General features: G+C 37.5%; 1 pseudogene; it reads right to left on the reverse strand.

Annotated features, from left to right (window-relative positions):
- Window positions 1-672: 672 nt before the first annotated feature.
- Window positions 673-1,560, reverse strand: LOC118837068 (annotated as a pseudogene).
- Between the last annotated feature and the right edge of the window lie 5,479 nt (window positions 1,561-7,039).

The raw sequence follows: 7,039 nt of genomic DNA on the forward strand, positions 1-7,039 counted from the left end.
CTCTAGCCTGCTCTGTTTGTTTGGCTTCAGCCACTCAAAAGTTAGAGGCTGCTTCTGGTCCAGTTGACATTAACTGGTGTCAGAAGTGGGATTTGACATGGAACAGGGCCAAATGGACCTTTAGGTACCACTGGGAGTGGACTGGGAGCCACTGGATATTTATCTGACTCCTACATGCCTGCTGAATCCACTGCCCTTTCTTGAGCAAATCCTCCAGCTCCCTCTCAAATGAGCTTGGCTTTTCATTGTGAAGAATGCTTCAGGGCCCCTTTTCTTGCCCCAGATCATTTTGTTAATTCCTGTTTTGCACAAGGATTGGTAAACCTTTTGCACACGTCTAGTTTTTTTTTCTGTTTATTTTTTAGCTACGTGGGTCAAATTTTATTTGAATAAGAATTGCTTATTCATTTGGTTTTTTGAGCATATAGAATCAGTTGAAATTAACATTTTAACTGCACACTGGTGAGGCACACATTTTTTTTTTTCTCGGCATGCTTCATGGCTTAAACTCTTCTCTTTTAATTGCATGTCTGCCTATGAACTGAGAGTTCTTCTCTTTTAATTGCATGTCCAGCTTTGGACTGAAAGTTCTTTTTTTCTTTTTTTGTAAGAAACCAATGTTTATTTTCCATCAGCATTTTCCCAACACTATTAGAGCATCTTGGGTAAAATTTAAAACCACTCTGTGGTAGTTCCTACCCACTCAATGGCCTGAGCAGTACCAGCCGCAGACCAGTCCTCAGTAGCCAGCTGAGCACTCCAATCTTCAGTAGGGAACTACTTAATGGGAACAGATTGCACCTGTACTCCCTCAGACCAATCTGCCACCTCCAGTTGAGTGGCAGTGAATTCTGGGGCAGGTGCAGTCCATTCACCCTGAAACTCCTCCTTTGTCGTTGCCTTCTCATCTGCAGCCTGCGCTCTCTTTTCAATCTCCTCTGGATCCCTGTAGAAGTAAAGATCAGGCATAACTTCCCCAGGGTGTTCATGAGAGATGGTACCACACATATGTAGGACTTCACGGGCCAGCATCCACCATGCCAGAACCACTGAGGGAGCCCCTTTGTTGTTACCTGGAATGGCAAAACCCACTTAATGAAGTGGGGAGTCTGTGTTGCACAGTGCAATGGTTGGGAGGTTAACGTATGATGCTGTAGTCAGAGGCTGGTGATCTGTCTGAGGATCAGTGACCACCAAGAGGTGAGGCTCCCTGAAAGCTGCCCGGAACTGGTTAGTGAAAGTGCCTGGTGTGAAATATGCAGCAATAGATGTGGCACCAGTGGCAGCAGCAAATTTCAGAACAGCTCACTGGCCAGTGTTCTTGGGTGGGATGATGCTGACATCAGCTGGGTTTTCAATGGCAACAATGGCACAAGCTGTCAGCAGAAGATTTTTCCAAGTTCTCTTTAAGTTAATGATGTAGATGCCATCACTCTTTCTTTTGTACATATACTGTTCCATCTTGAAATTCAAATTGGTGCCACCCAAATGAGTTCCTGCAGCAAAAAATTTGAGGACATCCTCCTCCTTCATCTGCAAGACATCGAGGGCTCCTGACATTGTGAATGTTTCCCTTTATAAGTTACAATGGAAACCAAGAACAATGCCACAGCAAAAGGCAATTCTTTTCTTTTAAATGCATATCTGGCTATGGACTGTGCACTCTTATTTTTTTCTGTTTGTATCTCTCTTGTCTGTTTCCTTGTAAAGTGCAGAATGTCTGTGTCGTGTTTCTGCTGTAAGCTAGATTCTGTTACCTTGAAAGATTTAAGTATGTAGACAGCCAGAAAAACTTCTAAGGACTATAGTTAGAAAGAACACTGGAAAGATTTATTAACTTTAATAATTTCCACCTTAGGCCTTAGGCTTTCTGTAGGAGATTAGGTCATTTGAAAAGAGGAAAAGCCGATAAGACTTTTTTTCCTCCATGGTCCCAACACTTGCCAAGAATTAGGGCTACAGAAATAAAGTTAGATAATTAAAGTTGTAGAACTGCTAAAAATTTCTCAGCAGATTCTGAATGTTTTGAGAATAGTCATTAAGGAGTTTGGAAATTAACCATTTTACGATTGTAGGAAAAAACTCCTTAGACTTTGGAGTGATTCCAGGAAGTCACCTCCTTCTGAAACACCTTAGCAAGTTTTGAAGTACCACTCTGTAGAATTTACATTAAGGAAAATTAAGATTAAATCTTATAAAAGTTTTTCTTTTTAAGTTTTAAAAGCAATTGACAAGATTAATAGCCTCATTGTTCTAGGGCAATGAAGGAAAGCTAGTTGGAAGAAAGCCCAGAAATTAAGAAAGTGAATAAAAAGCTAAACAAAACATGTAAATAGCAACCTCTTGTTAACCCTTCCCTGACTTCCTATTTTGTCCTGAAGTCCTTTTCTGTACTATTAGGAAATGAAAATAAAGGTTCCTTTTATATAAAGGCTAAGGTAGATGCTGGAAAAAGGAAAGTGCCACAGAAAGTATTGAGGGACCTTCCCCACAATCCTAATCACTCAGCGTGCCCCACTCCCCTCCCCTGGAGTCATCTCAGTTGTGAGGACTAACAAGACCACCACAGCCCATGTCCCTCTATTAACCCCTCTCATCTCAGATCAGATTAAGAAAAGAGAATGCTGGAGAATTGTAGAGAAACTTGAATTATGGTCTGTGCCTCCTGGTGGAAGAGGGGCAACAGCCACAGCAGGGCTCCATACACCCTGCCCCAGCAGCATCTCCAGCACCTGCAGCTGTCAGAATTGGAGAGGGACCAGAATTCCCTGAGCCCTACCACCAGTAACTACCACCAATAGGAAGGTCCTGGCACCAGCCACTCCAGCCCCTAGGCAATGCCCTGTGTCACAGCCCTCAAAGCCCAGTCCGTGTCTCCAAGGAAGTTCTGGCCCTTGGAATGTCCCACCCAGTTGCTGCCTGGGAGAATCTGGGTACCCCTGGCAGCACCTAGCATGGCTGCATGAGGTGGGGGAGCCAGCCAGCCTTTGCCCTTGATAAGCCCACCCTTCTACATTCTAATTACAAAAATGTATAATCTATGGAAAGTTATTTTATCTCTGCCCCATTTTCCTGAGTTGTAAGAAGAATTTGTAAGATTTGTGAGAAGAAAAATAATGATGATCATTGAATTGAGATCAAGATTATTATAAAGTGATTAACACAGTGACTGGCATATGCTAAGCACTACATTATCATTATTTCTGTAATTGAATCCATATCTGATACTTTAAAGTGGTTTTAAAATGCCAAAAGTAATAAGATCAATGATTTTTATATGTGATAATTTGGAAATGCAATTGATGTCATCTGAAGTATTGTTTCATGTTTTAAATACATGAGGTTGTCTGTATTATTATATTTCTAAATTGCACTGCATTTATATGTTGTAAAATTTGAGAGACCATTGTAAAACTGAATTGCTGCTAGAGAAAATAATTTTTAATCTGAATTTTGTTACATACTTATTGGGCTTTTTAAGGGATGGGGCAAGAAATAGATATTTGAAAACTGTTATTTCATGAGACATTTAATTATAAAACAGGTAATAATAATAATGCCAATGATAATATTTACTATAATAGCAGATTTTCAGTTGAAAATCTTAGCTATTATGAAAGACTAGAAGGTGATTTAAAGATGTAGCTTCAACATATTAATGATGAGTCAACTATTAGATATTTGCTGTATGTCTGAAACCAAAGAATGTGGGTAGTTTTATTTTGTGAATTAAGGATTAATGAAATGTTAACTGTTAGGGAAACATCAGGAAAGATATTCAAGCTCTAAGTTGTATTTAGTGAAATTTTGCTGTTTTAGGTAAGAATTTATGGGATTGTAAATTTGCTGATGTTTTGATCTTTGATTACTGAGGTAGTTATCTGTATTTTTATCTGTATTTCCATAAAGCCAATAGTAGAAAATGGCATGTGCAACAGTCTGAGGACTGCTTAAGGTGGATGTTCATGCCTGGGAAAGGTTGTGGGGACAACCTAGGACATGGCCTGTGGAGGATCCTCCTGACTCTATTTCCTCATTGTGCTGTTCCTTTCTGAAAAAGGAAAATTCCCCACCTGATTAGTCCTAAGCCTTGCCTTTAACACATTATGAATATATAATTGACTGTCACATATGACTCACGCCTGCAATTAAACAGAGGCAAGGAATTTTTTTTCCAACACAGCTAAGGCAGTTTTCCCCTCCGTTTTGATATTACTATGTCCATCTTTTTTTCCTTTTATATCAAATTTTTAAATCAAAAAGCTTTGTAAGTATAATACTAAATCTATTAAATAAATTAATACTGGAATATCTTTAAGTTATAATAATATGCAAGTATGAACATCTCACAATTTTAACCTATATTTGTGGTCAACATATAATATAGGGATAATATCCTCTAAAAGGGAAAATGATTAGATAAAGTAATAAGAAAAAGATGTAATGTAAAAGCATTCTAATTAAATGGAATGACATTTTTTTTTAAAAAAAGCAACAGTATCAGACTATTTTCTCTAAAGAACTATATAGAGATGTATATGATTGGATTCCAAAGTTTATCTATCATGGAAATTGAGGCTTTGAGTTTTAGTTTTAAGTTTAGCAAAATATTTTGGTGATAAGTTCTCAAAATTGGATTAAGGATTTTTAAATTAAGGATTAGTTGCATTTTACGCAAAAACTGCATGGATATGGTAAGTTATTTTCCCATTTTTTATCTGTCTGATAATCTTAAAGGACAGAACAGTTCATTTTCAGTTAGATCATCATAAATTTTCAAAAGATTCTTATATCAGGTACAGGATTTAGATAAGGAGAGAAACAGCAAATGATATATAAACTAAATTTCTTTGAAGTTTCAAAATCAGAGAAAAAATTTAAGTGATTTTACTAAACTATACTGTCAGAATTATCTCGAAACTTCTAGATTTGGAACTAGAGAAGCCCCTTTTAGAGTTGTCCTGAGAATAAAATGTTAGTGTTTAAGTTTTCTTGGTTACCTTGGTGACATGTAATTTCCCTTCTCAGAACTAGTCTATTGTGGGCCCTCTAAGTAATTTGATCTGTACCTGACTTAATGTAATTATGGGAATTGTGAGAAAATCTTTATTGCATTGTTTGATCTTGGATCATCTGAAGCAAGTCCCTGCTTTGGAGTGACCAGACCCAGAAGTAGCTGGTATCCGGATAAGACAGCTGTCCCAAGATTCTACCAATAGCACTACAAGGTCCCAAAGAGATCATAAAAGAGGGAAGAGCATCTACCTGTGCAAAAATATTTATGGCAGCCCTTTCTGTGGTGGCAAAATATTGGAAATTGAAATAATGCCTATCAGTTAGGGAATGACTGAACGAAATGTGACATATGAATGTAATGGAATACTCATGCTATAAGAAATAATGAGCAGCTGGATTTCAGAAAAAACCTAGATTCACATGAACTGATGCTGAGAGAAGTGAGCAGAACCATGAGAACAATGCACACAGTAACAGCAACATTGTGGGATGGTCAACTATGACTAACTTAGCTCTTCTCAGCAATACAATGATCTGAGACAATTACAAAAGACTCATGATGGAAAATACCATCCTTATTGAGAGAAAGAGCTATAGAATCTGAATGTAGATCAAAGCATACTATTTTCAGTTTTTTGTTTTGTTTTGTTTTTGTGGCTTTTCCCTTTTGTTCTGATTCTTCTTTAATAACATGAATAATGTGGAAATATGATTAATATGATTGTACATGTATAACCAATACTATATTGCTTGCTGTCTTGGGGAGGGGAAATGGGAGGGAAGGAAGGAGAAAAAAATGGGAAATTTTGAAAAAAAGTTCAAAATTATAAAAATGAATGTTGAAAACTATCTTTACATGTAATTGGAAGAAATAAAATACTATTTACCAAAATAGTAATTTAAAAAAACTCCAATGAAGGAAAGCTGATGAAGTTACCAAAAGAGAATGATGAGTGAGGAGAAGTAAGCTCAGGACAGAGCTTTGATGAATGCTTACAGGGAGTGGAATATGGATGATACTTTAACAAAAGAAACTGAAAAGTAGGTATGGGTTCTAGAGTAGAACCAGAAAGTAGTATCAAGAAAATTTAGGGAAGGAAGGAGAAAAGGCTCAACAGTGTCAAATACAGCAAAAGAGTCAAGATGGATGAGGTGTGAGAAAAGATATTAGCATGTGACAGTGTAGAAATTATTGGTAACTTCAGAGAGCTCCATTTCAGTTGAGTGATGAGGTTGGAAGCCAGATTTCAAGGATCACAAATTCTTGGAATTGGTTATCCTGTCTCTAAACTCACATATCTAGGGTAAGAGCTCATAGTTTCTTTAAATCCTCAGCATTTAGCACAATTCATGGCACAGAGTAGGTAATAAATGCTAGGTGAAAAACAGTTATTTCAATTTTTCCTCATGAGACATAAACTTGAGGCTTTTCACCATCCTGGTCACACTACTCTGGACACTCTCTAACGTACTTCTAAAACTGTGGTGCCTATAATTGAACACGTTGCTGATTCACTCTGATGAAAATCAAAAAGGATTGGCACCTCCCTGGTCTTGCCCACTGTACTTCTCTTATTTTAGCCTGTGTTGATACTTAGTGACTTGGCTATCATAGAATTCTGTTGATTTGGAGATTTTGGGTTGAAAAGGATGGCAAGGTTCAAATTTAACCCTTACATTGTACAGTTAAGGAGACTGAAGTCTCACAGAGTTTTAGTGTTTTGCTTAAGCTCACGTCAGTGGTGGAGCCAGGATTCAAACCCAAGTCTTTTGATTGTAAATCTAGCACTCTCTTTTTGCATCATACCTACTCTAGAAGGGACTACCACTTAACTAATCCAGAAAGATCCAGAACAATATCTTTTTAACAATAATGTATCTGAGGGAAGAGATAGAAGAATATTTGTCCATCTTCACTTCTTCCATTGTTTAGTGACTGTCACAATAAGGATGTTCCAATATTTGGGGCACAATGGAGCTAAATGCCCCAAGGAATAGAGAGGAAACAATAACAACATTAATG

This window comes from Trichosurus vulpecula, chromosome 2 (assembly GCF_011100635.1).
Source record: "Trichosurus vulpecula isolate mTriVul1 chromosome 2, mTriVul1.pri, whole genome shotgun sequence".
Taxonomy (NCBI): Eukaryota; Metazoa; Chordata; class Mammalia; order Diprotodontia; family Phalangeridae; genus Trichosurus; species Trichosurus vulpecula.